The sequence below is a fragment of the Lytechinus pictus genome, chromosome 10 (assembly GCF_037042905.1).
Source record: "Lytechinus pictus isolate F3 Inbred chromosome 10, Lp3.0, whole genome shotgun sequence".
Taxonomy (NCBI): Eukaryota; Metazoa; Echinodermata; class Echinoidea; order Temnopleuroida; family Toxopneustidae; genus Lytechinus; species Lytechinus pictus.
In genome coordinates, this window is record NC_087254.1 from 12221033 (window position 1) to 12245845 (window position 24813).

General features: G+C 36.9%; 1 long non-coding RNA gene across 1 annotated transcript; it reads right to left on the reverse strand.

Annotated features, from left to right (window-relative positions):
- Positions 1–16518: 16518 nt before the first annotated feature.
- LOC129269849 (uncharacterized) lies at positions 16519–24544 on the reverse strand. The gene is made up of 3 exons (XR_008585461.2): positions 23916–24544; positions 23196–23261; positions 16519–21243 (listed from the first exon to the last, which is right to left on the reverse strand). It is a non-coding gene; the product is annotated as an uncharacterized LOC129269849 (long non-coding RNA).
- Between the last annotated feature and the right edge of the window lie 269 nt (positions 24545–24813).

Sequence of the window (24813 nt, forward strand, 5' to 3'; positions counted from 1 at the left end):
TAACATGAATTACATTTATATTAATTGGTTTTTAACTTAAAAGTCTGCTGCTTTTTGTTTGTTTTGTATTGGAAGAATAAGGATATACCTTTTGGGAGTGGGAAATTATTGATTGAGAAAAATATATATATTAATTGCATCAAATGTGCTCTATGTTTATTAACATGAAGTGTAAGAGATGAGAATCTTTGTTTGCAATTAACGATAGAGAACTCCTTTTTTTATACAAAAAGTAATTAAAATTACTAGTAGATATATTTTCCCCCATATTGAAGATATGAGGAATTGTAATAATATCACATGAATTGTGATTTAGCAAAGACTGAGGTTGTAAATATCTCTTTTTTACTATTGCTTTTGGACAAATAAACCCTATTTTCTGCTTTGTTTAAGTTAATATTCCCATCATTCTCATGCAAAAAATTGCATTCCATGTATTTTTCTACTCTCCCATTTTCTTCCCCTCTCTCTCTCTTTCCTTCCTATTCTCTGTTTTTCCCTTTTTTCTCCCCTCCATCTCCTTTTCTCCTGTCTCTCTCTCTTCCTCTCATTCTCTCCCTCTCTTTCCTTCTTTCTCCCTTCTGTAATTTTCCCCTTTTCTCTCTTCTCCCCCCTCCTCTCTCTCCCCCACCCCTGAATCTCTTTCTTTCTCTGATTCTCCCTCATTTTTGTTAATAAGGTTGATAATTCTGATTGCAGTGTACACTGTTCTACTACTTTGGAAGAAGCAAATTCATTGGCGGCGGAAGCCAAAAATTTTAGGGGGGGACCACAAAATTTTTTTGAGAAGCAAAAAAAAAGGTTTTCAACCAAAAATTTTAGGGGGGGGTCGTCCCCCCACCTAAAATTTAGGGGGGACACGTCCCCCCCCCCCCACCCCCCGCTTCCGCTGCCTATGAGCAAACTCACTGTTTGTTCACAAAATTGAAGAGTATAATCAACGAACATTTTGTGTGAAATTTGTATACATCTAATACTCTGAATGTATTTTTTTTTCTATTGAATGATAATAAAGGAATTCTTATGTACTAAATCTTTTTCTGGAATCTGTGTTTATTTTGTTATATTGTGCAGTTGAAACTGCATGTGAGAACGTTGAACACCAAAATCATCTGAATACAAATAGAAATTTGAAAACAAACTGAAGAACAAATAAAACAGAAAACCCCAAATAATAGAATGTGTACAGCAGCAACAAGATATTTCCTTATATATGAGCATCAAATTATCTTTGTGTAAGCTGGATTCTTGAAAGATAAGGCCTTGAAAGAGTGCTACGACCAGTAAATGTGGTTAAAGTACTGTCAACTTGCTGTTCTAACCTTTATAGAAGTATTGTGAACGTTGGAGATGTGACACAAAAGGATGGGGGAAAGAGAGAGAGAGAGGGGGTGAAAGCAAAGGAAAAGGAGAGAACGTGATATAAAAAAAAGAAAAGTAAGATGATAAGAAAGAGAGAAGGGAAAAAGGAGAGGGAGCAGAAAAGGATGAGGGACATCATGAAAAGGGGAGGGAAAAGAGAGGAGGATGTGGTCTGCAGATGAAAAACTTGAGCCTATTATTCAATGTCTTATTCTCAAAACACGTGCAGAGGAGGCGCCCCTCCCCCCGGGCGCCCCTTACGCCCCAGCTTGGATGCTAGTTCACTATAGAAAGTATACAATTATTCATTATAATTTCTTTAAAAAGCTATACAATTTGCGAAATCGGGCTTTTTCACTAAACCCGACACACTTCGAGATGATAATGGTGCCTTGAAGGATGGCACTGCATGAACTTGGCGATTACGTAATGCGCACTGAGGCGACACGACCGTACAATGGCGGGAAAATCTGAATCACTCCCTCAGAATAATAGAGGCACAGGACATGAATGGACGGTATTCACTCACATGAATTGTATTTGAATGTCTTTCGTTTAACCAAAGATTGACATACAAAACAAGTTGTGCTTGATGATGGAAAGAGCAGTAGCGGGTACTTTATTGTAAAGTAAACATTGAAAATCGGAGGAAACCTACAGATATTGGCAACTAGTGTCGTAAAAAACTCTCACATTTTTATTTTCATTTGTCAAGCGATTCACGCCTGCAGTGTACATTATCAGCATGCAAGAAAGTCAAGATGCAACAATAAATGGACTTTGTAGAGGTAAGATAAATCATCTGGATTTTTGTCTTTATCATTGATGTGAGAAGACACACGTGTTGATCAAAACCGAAAGAAATTAGTGTGCAGGTCGACTGTCCTCGAGAGCAGGTTTATGAAAAGTAAAATCATTATACTGATTTTTCTTTTTTTTATACTGTTCTCGAAGAAGTCTCTAGGGCTACACTTCCTTCCAATAAATTTTTTGGGAATAAGTAAAAGATATGAATAATTTGAACTTCTTAAAGACTTAAGTTGAGCCTTTTAAATATATAAGCCTCGCATTCATCATCGCCAAAGTTGTCCATTACCTGTTAAAGATTATTTTGTCCGATAAAAAATAATGTTGAAGTTGATCACAATCTAATTTCAAAAGTGCCCTCTAATTATGGTACCCTCTAATTACGGTGCCTCTAATCACTGTGCCTCTAATTATGGTGCCTCTAATTACGATGCCTCTAATTATGGTGCCTCTAATTACGATGCCTCTAATTATGGTGCCTCTAATTACGATGCCTCTAATAATGGTGCCTCTGAGACCCTGCAGGGATCAGTGGTTACATCAAATGAAATAAATGGGAGAGAAGAGTATAAAAAGATAGGCCTTGGACGTGAAAAAAAAAACATGGCCACTGATCCCTGGCGAAATGGGTACGTCTAGGAGCTTAGGTTGTCGAATGACAAGCATAATGAGGATTTGGAAGTTGTACATTGCTAAGGTCATGTTCTTAGTGTTGTGGCAATTACAGTCACAATGTGCCACTAAAGAACAAAATCAGATAAAAACTGCCAAAATCAGAAAAAGGGTATAACATATCATATTCAAAAGCCTAGAACGTTTGATGCACATAAAGGGTACATAATTATTTTACCTTATCATGCCTATCATGAAAATGAAATATATATATATATATTTTTAGGATAGAGAAAACATCATGATAACAAGTACTTAAAGGGACCCTAAAACCGCTCAGAAATCGAAGGGTGATTACTTAAATTGTTATGGCGCGCGCAGTGCCCACCCCCCTCCCAAGCTCCTCAGACCAAAATCTAGATAGAAAAAAGCGCCGAAAAAGTACTTTTAGATTTACTATTTGGTTAGATGTAGGAGGTTTGGTCAATTATTTTTAATGTGCTGCTCATAAGGTAAAGCGGGTGCTTCAGGAAGGACTATATTAATGCCTGACATAGCAACGCGCCGTAGACTTAAATGTTCCTTTGCATGCAGACACCCCCTAATGTTCGTTTGCAGACACGCCCCCCCTCCCCATACCATATGTTATGATCGCCATCAGTCACAGCTTGTGAAGTCGGATTCATCATGAAAAGTTATCAAAATCAGGATTTTATTAACCTGCACAGATTTTTCATAGTGTGTCCATGGTGTGGATATATCCGCACTGAGAACTGTGGTTCTTCCTCACGATGTTATCCACGCTGAATGTGACGATGATGTGGATATCTGGATATCCACACTGTATCGAATAAGTGTGGTCATGATGAAAATCTCCTTTTATATCCACACTATATTTACAGTGTGGTTCAGTGTATCATGGTTTTAATCTCTGTTTATTGAAACTGTCCCTCGTGGTTCAGTCTGACCATAATGCGAACATCCAGTTCTATCCACTCTGCCTAACTTTGGTCCAGTGTGGTGAGGATATGCCTACTTTACGAATCTCCGGTTATCCACACAGTACCTCAGTGTGGTTCAGTCTGGTCACGATGTGACAGTTCACTGTTTCTCACTATGGTTTAGTGTCAGAGTGGGACTACAATCCTTACACTGGAAAGAACACAGTGTCGCACAGTGTGATCACAGTGTGTTCAAAGAGTCCATTATGTGAAAATATTATTCACACTGTTAAATGCTCAAATTCAGGAATGTGAAGATATTTTCACACTGTGGACACCTCGACAGTGTGACTATTCACAGCTTGCTCACATGGTAGACTATGTGAATATGTGATTCAAACTGTTGAAATGCTCAAAATAAAAAGTGTGAAGATGTTTTCACACTGTGGACACCTCAACAGTGTGACTGTTCACGTCATGTTCACATAGTCAACTATGAGAATATGTGATTCAAACTGTTGAAATGCTCAATTTTAAGTGTGAAGGTGATTTTCCATTGTATTCCACACTGTGAACACGCTGTGGCACACACTGTGGGACACAGTGTTCTTTCCACTGGGGATATTACTTCATTAAATACCGAAAATCACACTATAAGCAGAGAGTTTGTTGATACTATATTTCATACAATTTACTCCCAGTCATCTAAGGTCTACATGGCACATAAACCTGTAATTGTAATAATATTGTTTAAAATGAATTTCTATTTGAATATGAAAGTGGACGACAATATTCTGACGTTCCTCATAATTTCCCAATATTTTTTTTGAGAAAAAATGTTCAGTAACAATTCTATTTCTAACAATTTTATTTCTCATTATCAGAGAAAGATGAATGCTTATAGAATCGATCGCCTGAAAAGGATATTGAGTTGTTTACTTTGGAAACAAATTACGAATCGAAAGATTGAAATCATGATTATGACTTAATTTACTTTTCAGTTTTATCGTACTTATTATAATGGGTGTCTTCCTATTGTTTTACGAGAATAAGATTCCACATACCATAAATTTCTTTTGGCAATATGAAATCTGAAAAAAAAATCTTAAATAATATTTTCATAAATATTTAGCATGTTCATGACCACTAAAGATTAAACATAGAAAAGAATACAAATACAAAATTTCTGAAATTGTTTGATAAAAATAATTCACTCTCCTAAAAAAAAGTCAGTAGTATACTAAAGATTTAACATCTTAGAAGATAATATTCAGAAGACATGGCAAGAAATAGTTGGCGGCAACACGATTTATAATATAGGGTGAGAAACAGTGGGCAAAAGAACATTTTTTTTTTGGGGGGGGGGGGGGGCTAAGGCAGACACGAAATGTTTTGCCTCTTTCACAAAATGAAGCGCGAGCTAACATTTGTATATAGGCCCTTCTTACTTGAAAAGGGACATGTTAAGAACTGCTTGCAGTGACTCATGAAGATGATATCTCACCAAATACATGATGCGAGCGCGAAGCGCGAGCTGAAAATTTCTTATATTCACCACTTTCAAATTTATGAACACGCAGGATGCTTATCTCGCTAAGACAAATCGTGAAAACTCGAATCACGAGAAGAGTTATATATATGTATGGATGGATTTTTATGAACAGATAATTTATGTATCTCGATCAACAGCCACTGTGAGCGCGAGCGAAATTTTGAATTTTGCTAGTATATAACGACCTCAAAGATTTGTGTTTAACTTGGTGACTTGGGAGCTAACAGCGACTATGTGAGAAAAAAGTGAAAAGGCTGTTTTGGAGTATACTTCACAACTTGAGTAGGATGATTTTGATAGCATTTACTATACATTTTTTCAGTTTTCAAAAATGGGGGGGGGGGTGCCCCCGTGCCCACACTCCCTTGGTGCTGCCATTGCAAGAAATGACAATATCTTAGGCAAAATACTCATGTTTCTCGGCCAACAAAAAATTAGCATGCATTGAAAGCAATCTAATGAAGTCGAATTAAATCATTAAATATTTTGTAAACGTAGGTGAACTTCTTGCTAATTATACCCTGACTGTTTTTTTTTTTAGATTATTGTTTAACAAATTGTTTACCGTTTTAACGATTGTTGACAGTGAGCACAGCAATTACTTCTGAGATGTTGTCCCCTAAAAATATTAAATATACAGGAAATCATATAAATGGGGGGCATCAGAGCGACATAAAAGTGATAGAAGTTTAACCCCTTACCCCCCCCCCCATTATAAAATGAATTGTCATTTCTTAATTATCATTTTCTCCTCAGTGTCCGCTGTAAAATGGAATGGGCCTGACGATCTAGACCATCCATGTCGACCAAACCCTCGAAGCTAGACTCCCTTGAGCCCATGAGACCCTGGAGGGAGCAAGTGATATTCCATGATGACGACGACTTCGACGACGACCACGACTTAAGATCATGCCGGTTCTTCGGTCAACGATGTACTGCCCCGGTGTACTGCGGTGGATCGAGCAGGTCGTGCAGCACCGTGAGAGATTATGAACTGATGGCTTTAATATGGAATTCTTACCACCTTCATGATGATACGCGATCAGGGCTTCGTTATAATACTAGTATGGTAAAATTGTCAGTATGTGGTAACCAAAAATGTACTGGTAGAATTTGCGGGGACGGGAGAACCCCCCCCCCTTCCCAAAAATGAGTTTTTCTTAAGTTTGACAATTGTCATTTTCAACAGTAGGCCTACAGATTTAATCGAATTCGCTTTGATGTTTATTGCAGATTTCGTCATTCCTACATTTTTTCAAAAGATTTTTGGCTCGCTAGTAAGTTTTTCAAAATTATACACAATGTGGAAAGTTCAACCCATCATTTTTTGGGCCTAATTACGCCAATGATGGTATCACATAGATCTGGGTTTTGATTGGCTGATGATCTCTGTTACCATGGTATTTACCATTTAGCAAAGTTGAAATATAGTAGGCCTAATAATAAATTCATCTAATGGGGCAATGTCAACTGGACTCAATCGTGTATATACACGTATGGGTGGGGTAAACACCTTCAGTAATATCTGTAATCTTCATTATTTCTTTTTATTTTGTTTTCTTGTAGCCCCTGAATAGTCTATCATACACTTTATAGAATAGTATTACCTAAAAGGCAGTGCGAATCATTAACAATTTATTATTATTCACAATTTATTATTAGCAATTATCGTCAACACAGTGATATTCTAATATAATTTTCGAGGTTAGTGAAATATAATATATATATTCATTCTTGCAGTGCTTATATTTTTAAGAGGAAATAAAAATAACGAATCGTCCCCTGCCCTATTTATAGTAAGTCCATCGATATCCCGCTGCGGACAAATAAAACCTGTATTGCTCTCAAGCAAAATACTTGTTCTGCTAATTTTGCATTTTCATATTTTCCATAGTCTTTTATATATATATTAAAACAAAATCTAGATTGCGATTCACTAGTATTCCCTCCTTCAAACCCCACTCCTCTAGCCTTTAAATCCTATGTATTGATAATATATGATTATATCTAATCATACATTGATTTATTTTCTGTTTATAAATCAGGGTCCAGTTGTTCACAAGCTCTGCTTGTGGTGGACATTTCAATTAGTTCATTTTCAATGTTTGCTATCGTTTCAACTCTTTCAAGAGCCTTACAAGAGGAAGTACGGAAATCTCTGACTATTCAGGAAAACAAATATTAAAAACCCAAAAGGACACAATAAAAATGGCCAAAATAATTTAAAAGGGTTATCATAATGAATCACCTGAAGAATACCATATTTCTTTCTTGTCCATATATCGTGCAAGTTATATACTGTATGTGAATAGCCTGACTTACATCAAACTAAATCCTTCAACAGCTCTGCAACTCAAGTTTGAGATATGATTTATAATTATTTATGTACATTTATTCTTAATATTGGAAAAAGTCGGAAGTAAAATTTATTGTGTAATACCCAAACCTCCATTAAAAAAATATGCAATGTGATTTGCATATGCTCAGGCCTCAGTGGACTTGGTTTCTGTTTGGATTTAAAGTTTTCACAAAGTAACCTTACATTTTATTAAACGATGAAACCAACCTATAAAGCGTGTTGTTCCTTAGGCCTACACTTTGAAATGCTGCATTTTTATCAGGACTGCACTTCCCATGATTACTCTAGCAAAAAAAAAAAGGGAAATTATATGGGAACCTATGGCAATAACAAATTGATTACCCATATCAAGTTGCGGAACGTATTTGAGGGATTTATATATTTGCATCGAATCATATTTCTTACGCTGTCTTTTTGGCATCCCTCAGTAGGCCCTCGATCCTTACAATAACGGAAATGAAAAATTTCGATTTGTATTTTAGAATGTTCAGAGATTAACCCTAAAAGGACTGAGCTATTTGAGATGTATTGACGACTGGGGGGCATGATGCCCCCCTTCTGATCTCGGCCGCCGTTCGTGCGATCGCGCCGAAATTTGGCACGCACATTCCTTTCCACATAAACTACAAGCCAGTTAAAAAAATTGAATAAAATATGTAAATTTATTCGTTGAAAAAATTATTTGCATATTTAATACCCAATTTCACTTCAAATTTTTTTTTCCAGATGCCATCTTTTTAATCTGATTTAAAGGTTTCCACACAAAAAAACTGCGAAAGTGAATTTTTTCCTTGTTTTTTTAATTTTCTCATGTATTTGTTTGTTTGTTAATATTTTGGTTTTCGTTTTTTTCAATGAAAATTATTACAGACCATTGAACAAATAGATTAAACCCTAAATTAATTATGCAGACCAATTAGAATAAAAATCACCCTTTTATGAATTTATCTCCCATAGACTTTGTACGCAAATTATAAAAATTAGACACTTTTCGGCATGACATCGATCGTCTCCTTAAAAGTCACATGGCGTCGCGATGCTATACCCGTATGTTGCGAATCTGGTCTCAAAAGTTGCGCGAGACTTTAAAAAAAAGTCATAAAATTTTGCGGCGTTATTTTTTTTCGTTTCGGAAATATCGCGCGTAGCGTCGAGGGGGGGGGGGCATCATGGCCCCCAGTCCTTTTAGGGTTAACAGAGGTGCATTGCAGTCGAATATCTGCCGTTGGCCTTGCACACAGACACTCGTTATTGTTACTGTAATATTTCTGATGGAAAGAACATAGCGTTCCACAGTGGGTTTGTTCAGTGTGGAACACAAATGTGAAATTAATATTTACACTGTTTTATTTGACCGTTTTGACACTGGGAAACACATTCACACAGTCCGTAATGCGAACACACTGTGTAAAACTGGTAGATATGGGAATTCGAACAGTGTGAATAACATCTGTGTGACACTGTCATTTCCATTAGGAATTTTTGGATTAAATACTATTGTTTTCCCCGCTTTGTCTACTTTGTATTTATTAATCGTCCTTGTACTCTTCAATCTTTACCCCCTTCTTCTTCTCTCTTTCTTGCCTGATCCCCCATTGTCATTTTGTCATTTTCTGTTATCCTATCATTCCAAAGATTGCACAAAGCCCCCCTCCCCCTCACCCCTACCTCCCATCACGCTCATTCATTATCATTCTCACAAGCACGCATTTATACACATCCTGACTGGTTTAATATGCCCCCTCCCTCTTCATCACATACACTCAGTTATATTAATTCTATTAATTTCCTGGGCCAGGGAGAGGGGGGGGGGGGGACCTCTTTGTTTTCATTCAACGTTCAGGTCTTTAAACTCCGGGCTATTTTTGGAGTATGTTACTGTTCTCCATTCCCCAAATTATGTACATTACACTTTTCAAACATGTTCGCTTTTGTTTTCCTTACCGATTCAAGGAGAGGGGGAGTGGGGGGGGGGGGGGGGGGGGAGGTGGCGTTGTTACATTCTTTATCCTTTTCATTCAATTGCGTTCTTAGAATAATTCTTTTTTAAATCATGTACATTACACTTAAACAGACTCTTTTTTTGGGGGGAGGGGGATACATTTGTTATCGTTTTCCACCCAAGAGCGTTTTTTTAAATCAGGTTAGGCCTGTACTCACTTTTACTCCTTCGCTTTTTTTTTATTAACGATATCATTATACATTTAATCATAATCAACATTTTCTTTCATTCTCACTTTGTTATATTCTTTGTCCGCCCCTTCATCTTCATTTTATTTTTCATTTTATATACAGAATTCCCACTTGGTTTCTTTCATAGTTTTTGCACCAATCTACACATTAATTCTACCACTCCATGCACCCCACCTCGACTCTCTCCACCCCTCTCTCTCTCTCTGTATGTGTGATAATACATATATATATATATATATATATATATACGATCTGGGTTTATTTTTAAAAATAAAATATATGAAAATATTTGAACTTCACAAAATGTGTTTAAAATTATTGAAATCTTATAGACATTGAAGACTGATTCATATTAAAGCCATTAAAGAAACCGCCTCGAGATATCTATTGCAATCCGAAGTACTGCTAACTCTGTCAAACAAGCCCCCTAAACAATTCTATTCAATTTAGATGATTTGAACAACAACAAAAAAGAAAATATCAGGTTAGAAAATTGAAAACTTGGACGATTATTAGACTTTCAACTTATCTTTTTTTTTCATTTTGTGAAGTTCATACTATTTCCAAACTAAAAGGTTTTGCACTTTTTGTTTGTGTTTGAAGTTTATCATATCAATACTCAATATACCATAAGAAAAATAATCGTTACGATTTCGGTGGGAGAAAAAAAATCGCTTATTCCCCGTTCACATTATTGCCGAGCTTTCATTCTCTGGCAGTTTCCTTTTTCGGATTGGAAGTATAATACATCTATATTCTGGTCAGAATTCACGTGGCCACAACAAAAACACAATCAGTATTTCAAACAAAACAAACGATGCAAACCTTTTCATGTAAAGTGAATAAACTAGTTTTATTTCAAGCAGTTCGCCACCGTTTTCCTGGAGAAGCTCATTTGATTTAGACAACTTGCATAAAAATGGGGGGGGGGGGGGGAACTTGACCTTTTCCGTGATCAAGAAAAAAAAGGGGGGAGGAAAAAAAAGGAAAGGGAATGAGTGCAATTTGTATTTTCTGATTATGTTAAAAATCTATCAAAAAATAAGAACTTTATATTGGAAAGGTCAAAATGTTTGCCTGCTCGCTTTAAGAGCCATTTCTCTGTCCGCCATCTGGCCCCTTCAAATTCTTTGGCTCATTATGCCACTGATTGAGACCTTCCAAATACTCCCAACGAAAAAAAAAAAATATATATATAAGGGATCGTTTGGGTTCTGTACAAATGGGCCAATCCAGGAAAATGATGACGATTGTGAGACTAAAGGGGGCGGCACCACTACAGACTTAAAAAAAAGAAGGTAATTCAAATTTAGAGGGCCAATATTGATGACATTGGTTAACATTAATTTGACTTTCTTTTTAAATATGAGCTTTGTCACCCGTGTCTGTGTTGTAAAAAAACCCAAAGCCTATAAAACACTGCACCTGAAAATCATTCAATGACTCAAAAAGTGAAAAATAAGGTGAAATACCATCTCAAATTTAATCACAAGCAGAGATATTTTCAGTCACAGATATTTTGGAAGAGTCTGAACCAGTTTGATTTTCTCTCCTTTGATTTTCTTTTGTCCATATGAACAATCTTAAATACAACACACGTCAAAGTTCATAAATTTTGTTTAACAAAACATTGATTATGTTAACCAATGTCTATTAGTATTTGAAAAGATTATTACCAGAATATAAATGTGCAATTCGTAATATTTTTAATTATACCTTAATTATATTCTCGACATCCCTAAAAGTTTTGGCAATGAATAAACGCAGAAAAGGTTGCCCTAACTGGCTGATCAATTTCCATTCACTTAATATATTTAATCGGCCTTGGATAAATAAAAAGGGAATCTGCAATCATATCTTTTCAGATTAATCTATTCAGCCATATATGGTTCCATTGATATGATAAAGTTATCAATACACATGCAAGGAATTGCTTTCTTATTCTAGTAAAATTGCATTTTCAAGTTCTCAACCCTCTAAATTTGGTTTACTTTATATTTTCATACATGGTGATTTCAAGTTCTGTTTTGGTGTAGGTGTTCTGGGGCCCGTTTCATAAAGAGTTGCAACTGTTTGAACTTTGTCATTGTAGCAACGACTATGGCAACAGGGCTCAGCAGCCAATCAAAATCAAGGTTACCATGGTAGTAGCCATAATGGCGAAGTTACAACAGTTGTAACTCTTCATGACACGGGCCCCTGGTGTTGGCTGATTTTGAGATCGGCACAGCACAAAAAACAGAAACAACTTGGTGTTGAGATATCAACGTGATCTCGGCCATTGTTATCAACTCGGATTAAGTGTTGGAGATATGGAAGACAATCTTGTGCTTCCGACACCAACACTAGCACCAAAATCGAACAGGAAATCACCCAATGTATAACACCCATATCCAGTGGCGGACCGTGACCCGGAGGAGACAAAGCATTGGAGGGACACAGCATTGTTCACAAACAATACAGTGCCCTTCCAATCATTGTCTCCTCCGGGTCATGGTCCGCCACTGCCCATATCTTCTCATAGAGGTCCTTTAGCCATGTTAGCCCCCCCCCCCTCCCCGTGGAATGGTGCCGCCCCTGTAAAATAGAACTTTTTAAAGGGGAGGCCGGGAGGGTGAGGTTAGTGAGAAAGACACCAACTACCAATCAAGAATGAGAAAGACTAAATATTTGATTTTATGATTTTAATATCAGAACAACAAATTGAAAAATTCCTTTAAAAAAAAATGACCGACAGCCCAAAAGATTTATTCAAGTAATAAAGCCCCAGAGCAAGTGACCAAGATCGATGGGGGCAAACCCTGACCCTCATAAAATGGCTGCTACCCAGTCTGCGATGTAGTCTTCATACCAGACTCGCACAAATCTATGACATCACCACTAAAAGACTCCTTTTTGACAGCATGCAAAGATGTGCGCATGACATTCATCAAACAATACATGCCCCTGTCCAAGCTAAAGTGCTTTGAAATGTGATTTCTAACAAGACTTGTCAATAGTACACAAATGATACAATGAGATTTCCTAGATCATGTCGTTGAGGGCGACATTAATTCTTTTCTCCTCAATGACATTAATTCTTCTCTCCTAACTCCCATTTTCTGGTCTCTGTACCAGACCCCTTTCTTTTTCATTACCTGACACCCCCTCCCATTTCTCTATTCATATATCTCAATCCATTGAACTCTTTGTAGTCCCTCTATCCATCCTTGTACTACCCCCCTCTATCTCTCCCTCCTCTTTCTCTTTCTCCATCTTCTCCTTTGTTTATCTGTCAATCCATTGATTGCAGTCTCTCTATACCTCCCTGTACTATCCAACCATCTCTGTCACTATTCTTTCCTTTCGCATCCTCTCAACATTTGTCAATCATGACTGATGTAATAATGTTCTATTCAACCAGCTTCTTCACAATACCAAAATGGTTTTTTTTTTCATTTTTCTTTCAGCTTTTAATCATTTAATTGAAATAGTTATCAACTACTTAAATTATTGTTGATACTTATATCTGTACAGAATACATCTCGTTTCTATGAATTCCAAATGAATTAAAACATTCAGTTGCATGTCTAAATGAAAAAAAAGGCAACTGGCATATTTTGGGAAGGGGAGGGGGGGAGGGGGGGTCCATTCATCTATGGAAAACACATGCTTGTGTTTATATATCCAATGCACCTCACAACTCGGAAAGAAAGGAGCATCTTAGCATCAAAATAACAATGTATGTGAAGCGGGAGCCTCTTAGCCCCGCGGGCGAACATAAGCCAGTCCCTGAACACTGGGTGCTTCATATCCCCTGAAAGGTAGTTTATAAAACCTAATCAATAATTAAATTAAAATATGAGTACCAAGTAGCGAAGTGCAATGTCATATTTCATGGAGAGAATGAGACTGTCACTGCAGACATTAAGGAGTCTCTTACATAGAGATTCATGCAGTAGGAGCTCTTGCTCATCCTAAGCATTCCCTTTCTCATGGCTACATTACAGTGAATTCCTGCATAAACAACCCTCAGTGATCTCTGCTTGGATAGAGTCTCTGGTCTAAAATCGCATACATTGCTGGTCTTTGAGCTCTGTCAGGCTCTAGCTTGATGCTTAGGAGTCTTCTGTGTATCCCCAAACTCCTTCAAGCTCTGGGATTCTGACATCCCATCCATAATAATATCAATTGTATCTATGTGTCATGGCCTAGGTGTGCTAAGTTCCTTTACACATCAAATGGATCAACCTTCACATAATGCAGCAAGGGACTGACCGTTCAAAAACTGAAACTACGTTTGAGATGAGCTGTGGTCTTATCTAGACAAATCACTACGGTACTGATCCTGCCCAGGTGATATCAGCCTACACTTGATGATATCTACATGTACCAAGGTATTCAGAGGGTACCTGGTAAGCTTAATTAGATTGCTGACATAGCAATCATCAATTTGGCGCTTGGCCTGAATGTTTCAGCAAAGAGACTGGATTGTCTTCTTGTGGTATCAGTCTGGCTCAAGATAGTCCACACAGAAAAGTACACAAACCCTAGAATCCAACTGTCAACATTCTGATGTTGCAACCAAATATCTGACCAAAAACAGCAGTCACTGTAATGTAGAAGTCAGCCCAATGCCATTACCCAAAGGTCAACACTGCACTTGGAATTATCCTGTTTGATAGCGATCCAATGTGATCCAGATAACATCATGGTTATAGAGTCCACCAAGGACATTAAGAAACACTACACCTAAGAGCTCCGATCAGCAATTACATCAATAATGCTTCCAGAATACAACAGAAGAATCTAGACCAGGAGTTTGACAAGATGCACTGAATCTGGGATATGAAACTGCTCTTTTCTTTCATGGGAATTGGAGGAATCACTGCTTCATACTTGTGCAGTAACAGAGATATCTTTCTAGCTGGGTTATGTACCCTTAACAATTGCTGAGGGATGTTCAAAACTTGAAACGAGTGGGGTACCGGAGCATGAGATTCAAAATAGTGGAGCATCATCAAACAAGTTGTTTCTGCCAGTGTGGTACAAAAAATCAACTAGAATGCTGCGACAGTACTGTGAACGATTGCTAAAAAGATCAAGTTACAACTTTAACAAGTACTTAAACTATGGCTGACAATCAAGTAAAACCTACAGAAACACCTACAGCAGTTTAGTACGTACAGGCCAAAATACGGATTGACACCTTGAACTATGGTTATCAATCAAGTAACCGTGCGGAAGACACAGACAGGTGATTTGCTGTCTACAAAATAGAACAACTCCCTGGAGACTGTCACATCATTGGAGCCATCATCTGGGGTAAGGTGTGTGAGGCCTTAGAGTTGCTCTCAGAGGGCTGTCCTCAAGAATATTTGTGTTCTGGAGGAGTCAGATGGGAATCATATTAAGGGGAGTTATCCTCCAGGGAACACTTTTTCCCACAAGAGTTATCTTTGGGGAGGCTGGCTTTTTTAAAGAGTCATGCTCTGGTACCAGTTGGGAATCATATCAAGGGAAGTTATCTTCCAGGGTAAAGATTCGCCAAGGGAGAGTTGCTCTCGGGGAAGCTGTCTACTAAGAATGGGAAGTGGGAATCGTATCAAGGAGGAATTACCTCTTGGGAACGACTTTCTCATGAGAAACGAAATGCCACCTGGGAAGCTTTTCAATGACGAGGTCATGCTCTTGGAGGTTATCAGATGGCAAATTTGTCCTAGTTTTCCTAGAACTATTCACAAAATATGACATTGCACTTCATTTTCTTAATACTATGACAGATAATAAGTCTTCTGTCTTTTCATTTTTAAAAACTTTTTTCATTTTTTCCTTCAGAGTAGGAAATGAACATTCAAGCACATTCAAGTGCTCAGAAACGGCCTATGCCGAGTCTCAACCTTCTTCACAAAGCCATTGAATTCCTAAGCCAGTCTACACTTATCTTCACAAATTCTGAGGTTACATCTGGATGGATAAACACCTACATTGGTTTTACCATATCGACTAAAAGAAAAGGACCAAGTTTTTACATGTAGTTTTTACCATACATGTACATATTTTTTGTCCAGAAAGGGATGGAGGAAGGATGGGGGGGGGGGTGCAATTGGAATTCATAGAAACATAATTACAAAATGTACAGATATCTTATTATAGTATTTAACTCTTCTACTGAAGTGAATTTTACTTTTTTTTAAATTTTTAAATCGAGGAATATATATCATGTCACTTTATTCATGAACTTTTTTTCTGCTGATTTAGAACGCTGTAACATCAGTCATAATGAATTCATGTTGAAAAGGCATAAAAGGAAGACAAACTGAGTGTAAGAGAGGGATGGGGAGTACAAGGAGGGAGAGAAAGTCTGTAATCAATGGATTGATGAAGAGATAAACATGTAGACAGGAGAAGAGAAAGAGAATGAGAGAGGTGGAAGGGGGAAATGAGAATGAGAGAGGAATGGGGGTAATCAGAGGGAGGGGGTGTGGTGCAAGGAAGAACAAAGATACTGCAAGAGATCAATGGATTGAGATATAACAAATAAGAAAATGTTTTTAGGAGGGGGTAAGATTAATGATAAAGAGTGAATTGGATATGAAAATGAAAAATTAAGGATGCAGTATGAGGGGGAACAGAATAAATATTTACAAATTAAAATGAAGGGGCATTGAAAAAGGCTTAATTTTCCGTATTTCAAGGAATTTTTTTTTTTTGGGGGGGGGTGGAGCTAGTTTGAAATAGCCAAAACTGGTATTGAAGCCAATAAAAAAAAAAGATTTTTTTTTCTTATCATTAGTAGAATCTCTTTTCAAGAACACAATCATATTGTTGCCCTCAGTGACAAGACCTGGAAAATCTCATTGTATTGTATTGCATTCTCTTAGACAGATGAAAAGTCATTGAAATCACAATTAAAGCACTTACATTAGGATGGATGCATGTACTGTCTGATAATGTCATATGCTTCTCTCTACACGTTGATAAAAGACCAGTCTTTCAGTGGTGACATCATAAATTGTGTGTGAGTTAGCAGGAAGACCACAGCACAGACCAGACAGCAGTCCATGTTTGTGAAGTCCAGGGCCCACTTCCATCGATCCACAAGGTCAACTGCTCCAGTGCTGTTACTTGAATAAATCTCCTGGGCTGCCGGTCTTACAATGTTTCTCAAAGAAAAAGAAAGCTTACAAATTCATTAATACAATATTCATAGACTTAAGGGCAGGTTCAAGCTACTTTTGACACCATACTTCTTAAAACACTATTACAATTCCCAATCGGATGACTTCTCTTATAAGTACATACAGGGCTATTACATAAATTATGTACGTCTGACCCCCTATATGTGGGACCTTCATGAAGTTTTCTGTCTCTGATTTTTGGTTCTTTTGACAGTCTGTAATGCTGTCAAATGACCATGACTTGGTCAGTTTGTTAAGTGATGTAAGACTTTAGAAAAATGGGGGTCGGACGTACAAAAAGGTTTATCATTTTATGGAATTGCCTTACATGAATTAAGTCTAAATCTGATCGTTAACTGGATCTTTAAATCATTATAAGTAGATGACATTTTTATGATTAACATCTCCAACCTTGTGGTCCTCAAATTTGATCGATGCCATTTCTAATATTAAATAATTTCATGACCTTCAACCTTGTAACTTGGGACACGAGTCAGATCCTGTCTTTGCATCAAATACTTACATCAGCGAAGTTTTAAGTTGATCAGTCACATGTTTTTTTTCTAGTTATCATGAGAACAAACCTCTGCAGGTATACATGAATATCTTTGCAATCCACTTTTAGCAGCAGATCTGCTGTGTCATTTGATTTGAATATTCAAATTTTAAAATAGTGCAAGCAGATTCAATCAAACTTCCAACATAAATATGAACATTTAAATTGAGACTATGGGCGACTGTAGACCACATCCCAATTATAAAACCGAAGTCAGTTTAAAACTGGAGGGACATCATAGTAGTAGTCTGTGATCCCAGCCCCATAACACTAAGCTTTAGTAAATGGAACATATTATCACGATTGAATGCACCAACTGCAATGTTGATTCAATCATTAAAATCTCTCCTACAATCAATCGCTAAACTTTATGTAGCAGAACCAAATTTAGATTATGAAGCTGATTTTGCCGCCACTATTACTACATACCAATAAGTCCTAGGTTTATTCCAACCTAGTATTTTTTAACCTTACAGATTGCTTAACATAAACTTAGTATGGGCACAATATAAAAGCCAAGTTAGCAGTAGCTTTGGTGTGAAATATTTTAAGCTCAAAGACCTGTATTTTGAACTTGGGTTTAACTCCAATCCGGTCTAAAATTGCGGTTTAACTAGTTGCTGTTTAAGCAATGAATAGCAAATTGTGACACAAATCTCTCAACAGTAGAGATTCAATTCATCAACTCATTTGACTCTCAAATCATTCATAACTGTCTGGGAATAATAACAAAGGTTTGCTTGCTTCATCATTAAAGAGTGCGGAAACAAAAGAGTAAACATAACAAGCATACAACATAAATAAAATGAAGATATTTTCAGCTTTCCCAAATTTTAGCAGAGAGTAATAGACCATGGTGCATATTAAACTGGACTTCAGAATATATTATATGACACCTAGATAGATCCTTATCGTTTGATTGGTTTATCGATATCAATCATTCAGCCCATTTTACAATGACGTCATCAACCGTGCAAATATAGATCCATTCATCGTGCAATTTTGGATCCATACAATTTTGTCCATTGCACACCCGCACCCAGACAACAGACACTACTCGTGTTTGCAGCGCGCATGTTGTATGTACGCGATAATCAACAGACCGAGCTCGCACTGCATGAGCATTTTGTATCAAAATTCACAAATTTCATATGAAAAATAATCTATTTTTAGGTGTCATATAAACCAAATAATGAATGTTCTTTTCATTCGTGCAATGGACAGAATACTTTGTTCGGTGAAAGATGAAATGAATAATCCATTGCACTCATAAACATTCATGACTTGTATACAGGCCGATGGGAAAATAGCTTGAACCTGCCTTGTAGAAGTGGGCATGTTTTTTCAATTCATGTATTAAAACATGAGAAAACTAATTTAACCTTCATAAACTTATATATACATGTATATGAGAATCTGAACTAAGATATCTAAACCCTGTACAGAAAACTTAGGAGCAATTTGTGCATTTCATAATACATGTGACACCAACTATTATTACCATGAAAGGCTTTACGGTCAACCACTTTTCCCAATACACATACAAGTTATCATGGGCCGCAAATAAAAATGAAAAAAAAATTAAAGAAACATTTTAGCTGAATGATCAATTGGAAGTGCAAGGAAGAATAGGGATTAATCAGTAGAACTAGAACTATAACTCAAATAGCAAGAAAAGTTTCTTCTTATGCCCTATTAGGCTGACAAATCTCACAGGATTAATGTGTATGAGTGGCATCGCAATAAGGGTGCAGTTAGCACACGTATTATGAAATGCACAAATCGATGATGGGGCCAATATCAGGGTTCCCAGCTTTTCAAGAAAACAAAATTCCCTGATCTTTCCCTGATTTTTCTCTGAAGTTTGAAATTTCCCTGATAATTATTCAAACCCATTCCCAGTTTCGCATCTTTTCTAAGTTGTTGCAGTGAATTACATGTATTTTCAGTATAAAAACAATAATGTAAAACTAATCAGTACCACCATAACCATTTATTCAATGGATGTTGTTTTGATATGCAACAAATTATAACAGAGTCTGACTGACTACCGTGCTTTCGACTCTTGGGCTGATCAAAATTCCCTGATTTTTCCCTGATTTGAGGTATTTTTAAAATCAAATTCCCTGATTTTTCCCTGACTGGAAAAAAGTAAAATAATTTTCCCTGATGGGCTAGGAACCTTGAGTATTAACATCGATTGAATTGATCATAAAGTGCATTAAACCATACAGAACAACTGCACAATCAATCACTACTCATTGTGTAATGAACCTCTATGTTTGTAAGTTGGGGGTGGTATTCTGAGGTCATTTCATCTTTAAAATATTTTATTTTACCTCTTAAAATGAAATTGGTATTCTGAGATGGCGCTTTATCTCTCAGATAAAACTTAAACTTTTATCTCGCGTTTCTATAGATGATAAAGAGCAGTGGCTGCGTAGACATACCCATCACGTATCTGGCCATTGCAACGCGGATGATATGCTAGCACCCATGTTACTTTGAAGAAAAAATATAATAAACTTAAAAGAGGGTAGGGGCTATTTTATCTCTGCGACGTTGATTTCATATTTCTAGGAGAATTAACTCCAAATGTTGACATGAATATGAAGAAAAATGATACATTTATTGAGAATTACACCTTTACGTTATTCCTGAACAATCAGGAATTATTTCATAAGACTTTTCTTGACTAATATTGTCTTTGAAATGATGCTTGAAAAGATAAGATATAGACTCTGAAAAAAATATGAGTATTGTCATCTTTTTAAAAAGAAATCTCTGTTAAGACGCACAAGCATATTTGAAGTCAATAAATTGACGCAATCTCACCCCTTTGCCACACCTTCTGGCGGAATGGATTTCCATTGGTTTGGTGAGATGAAAGAGCTATAAAAGCGCGTTTTTCATCGGATATTGATTAAAAAATAGGTGTGTCTTACAGAGATAATTCAGAGAGATTTTAAGGGTATTTTATCTCACTGATTTTAACAGAGATGAAATATTTTATCTTATCTATAAAGATAAAACGGATCTCAGAATACCACCCCAGGGCATTATCTTATATATTTTTTTCATAATCATAATCACAGGTTTGCTCCCAAATCTTGAATAAAGTTGTACTGTTGTGACTATTGGTGTAAAGGTACCCTGTATACCAAATGCAGTCTGTGTATTCCATGTCCCCATAGGTATCAACATCACTCACAGAACAAGTGCATAATAACTGTTTGGGAAATCATTTTGCTTTCCAGACATCCCTGTCCCTGTACCAAATGATTGGTCTTAATAACCTCTTTTGAAATGGAGTGAACAATCTCTTTTGAACAGAAGACGCAAAACGTATTTGGAGTGCAGGCATCTTAACCCCTGAGAAAAAATTGTGATAACTCCCAGAAGTGAAATGCTCGCAGCGACGTTTCATGACTTTTATCTCTTTAAGTCTTGTATAACTTTTGTGAGCAAACTCTTAAACCCAAGGTGCCCCCCTCACCGCTCTCTCTCTGTAAATGAATATAATAATACATATCATATAACCATATTTCTGACCAATACTATAAGGTGTCTTCCTGCCGGTGCTCTTCTTGGTGCGTTTGCTCAGTGTTGCTCTTGAGGCTGGGTGTCTTCCATGTGGTGGAGGGTCTACTGATTCCCATGCTTGCACTTCTTGAAGTGGTTTGATCCCGTTGAGGTTGGTCCTGAGATTGGAATAGAATAATATCAACACTTTGATTTATTTAAACCATTATGAGAATGAAGATTATATAGCAATGCATTTTACACTATACAGTGCGTCCCAGAAAAAACGAAACCGATATTTAGTGATGATTTATCATAACTTAATCACAAATACAATAGACAAATGACCTACCAATGTAAAGCTTAGAATCTCCTCTTTCATCTGATATTACTTAGATTATTCCTCATTCACGCATGAGTGAGCAAAAACAATTTGAAGAAAGGATACCAAAAACTCATTTGGCGGGGGGTATCTGAATTTTAAAAAGAAAATCACATGCCTAAAAAGTTCAATATCTGCTCTTTAATTTGATACCTTAATCACAAAAAATGGTCAAGAAGTAAAAAAGTTACGTTCCCTCGAAACAATGCTTGTATTTCCATAATTTTATTAAATAAACGTGTTTTCACCGGTTTCCCACAGAAGCTATCGCATGGTTAACAAAAGACTTCATGCACGGTTGATCGTCAACAAAACGGAGTGTCGTGTGAGTTTGAACGCTAGCCTGTAAAACCTCTTCATTTTATGAAATTATTGAAATTCAAGCCTTATTTCAAATAACCAGAACTTTCTTATTTCTTGACCATTTTCTGTAATTGAGGTATCAAATTGAAGAGCAGATATTGAACTTTTTAGAAATGTGGTTTTCGTTTTGAAACCAAGATACAGCCCGCCAAATGACTTTTTGGTATCCCCTTTTCAAATTGTTTTTGCTCACTCATGCGTGAATGAGAAATAATGTAAGTAATTTCAGATGAAAGAGGAGATTCTAAGCTTTACAATGGTAGGTCATTTGTCTATTGTATTTGTGATTAAGTTATGATAAATCATCGATAAATCTCGGTTTCGTTTTTTGTGGGACGCACTGTACAATGAAATATTGGTTTGGACTAATTAAGATGCAGTGGTCTACAATATAAGTGGTGCTTATTACATGGAGAAATGTCTGAAAACAGTCCAAGCAAAATAAACTCTCTGGCCCAAATTCACAAAGGTGGTTTTTAAAACCATCGGTTGAACCCACGGTTTATGCAGATTTCCTGTATGAATTAGGCTTATTTACCGCGTATATTAAAAAATGACCAATGCTGATGCGCGCTTTTGTCACAGTGCACCCAATTGACGCCTGTCGCCATGGTTAAGTACGCTATTTTTATTCACGAGTCCACTGTTTGAAGAGTGGACTCATGAATAAAATAGCGTGGATAAGCACGGTAACAGACATCAATTTGGCACACTGTGACAAAAGCGGGCATCAGCATTGGACATCTTTTAATATATACGTTAAATAAGCGTAATTTATACAGGAAATCTGCATAAACCATGGGTTCAACCGAAGGTTTTAAAAACCACCTTTGTGAATTCGGGCCTCTCTGTCTCATACAACATGCAAAGCTCAAATTCAAATATATGGAAGTAGCCAATGGTGAGTGTGTATGCAAGTCACCTCTAATCATAATAAATTTTCCATTACAACCTCATTCTGCCCACCCGTGTCACAAAACAAGTGGAACGACTCTGCAGTCTCGCCTGCATTACATGATTCAATATAGCAGCCGAGCTGACTTGGAAATAACCAAGATGTAAATTTATTCACCAAAATCACCATTCATATGATGATCAAATACTTAATTCATTGACCTTTGATCATGATCATATGACTTGAAACTCAAGCAACATAATCACCGATACTTGATAACCCACATGGCCAAGTTTCATGAAATATGTCCTCCTTATGATTTAAAAGTTACAATGAAATTTCAGAAACTTGAACCTTGGTATAATCCTGACCCCGCCACTGCCACTGGAAAAGTGGCACTTGGGTCTTGCTTGTGCCATGCAGGTGAGACAAAAATTATTTACAAAATAATTTACAAAATAACCCAATAATGAGTTTGATAATATATTCACCTGCTGAGTCAGACCTTCTTGGCCATCTCGCTGATCTTCAGTTAGCTGGTCTCCCTGAGCAATCTCCTATTAAAGAATCAGAGTGAGTGAGAACATGAGACTCTTCAAAATAATGTACAAGATGTAAACAAAATATGCTTTAATCATCTTGATGGTGTTGTATTTTTCATTATTTTAAAAAGGTCAAATCCCTTTTCAGGTTTCAACTCCTGTTGACAGAGTTATTGATTGGATACCAGTATCAAATCATCAAATCTATGTTGTTCTTTCACATTGTACTGATGAGAATAATAAATATTAAATGGTTTCTTTCAATAAAAGACAAAGAGGAGGTTTCAAAACTGCAAGTCTTTAAATAAAATTCAGAATTGCTTCAATTTTTAGACATACATTGTATATCCTATCCCATGTGTACTGATATTAGCAGCATTGCTTACAATAATGCTGAAAAGAAGTGAATATATTGGTAATTACTTTAACTGAACAAGATCAATGATTCAATCTGTCCTAATAAGCATGAATAAAAAGTCAAAGTTTATAAAGATTGGTTTCCTGCAATATAAAAGTATTGATATTACACCCACAATCTTCCACATTCATCAAATTTTGAAAGCTCCATTGTTTAAAAATTATATCTGATGATAATACTTAAACAAGTTTAACTGTTGAAAATGGAAGCAAAATGAATTATGAAATGCTTGTTGATTGATGAGATCTTACCTCTGCATACTCTGGTACTTTGTCCTGATTGTTGGTACTGGTACTGATCCTGGTCCTCGGTTCTGATTCTAGGTTCTAATCCTTTGTCCTGGTCCTTGATCCTTGATTCTGATCCTTGGTCCTGATCCTGGTCCTCAGTTCTGATCCTAGGTTCTAATCCTGATCAGTGGTCCTCAGTTCTGATCCTTGGTCTTGATCCTGATCCTGGGTCATCGGTCATGGTCTTGATCCTTGGTACTCAGTTCTGATCCTTGGTCCTCGTTCTGATCCTTGGTCCTCAGTTCTGAACCTTGGTCTTGATCCTTGGTCCTGATCCTGGGTCATGGTCTTGATCCTTGGTACTCAGTTCTGATCCTTGGTCCTCGTTCTGATCCTTGGTCCTCAGTTCTGATCCTTGGTCCTCAGTTCTGATCCTTGGTCTTTAACCTTGGTCCTGATCCTCATTTCTGATCTTTTGTTATCAGTCCAAGTTTTGATCGTGGTTCTGATCCTTTGGTCTGGTCCTTGGTCCTCAGTTCTGATCCTTGGTCCTAGTCCTTGGTCCTGTTCCTTGGTCCTGATCCTGATACGCATGGCTTGTAGAAAGTATTCAAGTCATGGATGTCCTCTTAAGCTTCTAAACCCAAAGCCTATTCAGAAAATATATAAAAGAATATTACATCAACAAAATATTACTGAATCAATAAGACCTTGTGTTTCTAGGTCATCATCCCTAATACACATAACCGCAACTTATTTGTCATTAATAGTGAAGTCAGACATAGAATGTATTCTCGTCGGAAATGGGGTTCCTGTACATCATCAAAGACATTTTTAACCATCTAATAAGTTTATGAATGTAGATGTTCCCATGAGGGAGAAAAGACCCGGGGGGGGGGGGGGGATGGCCAGTCAAAAT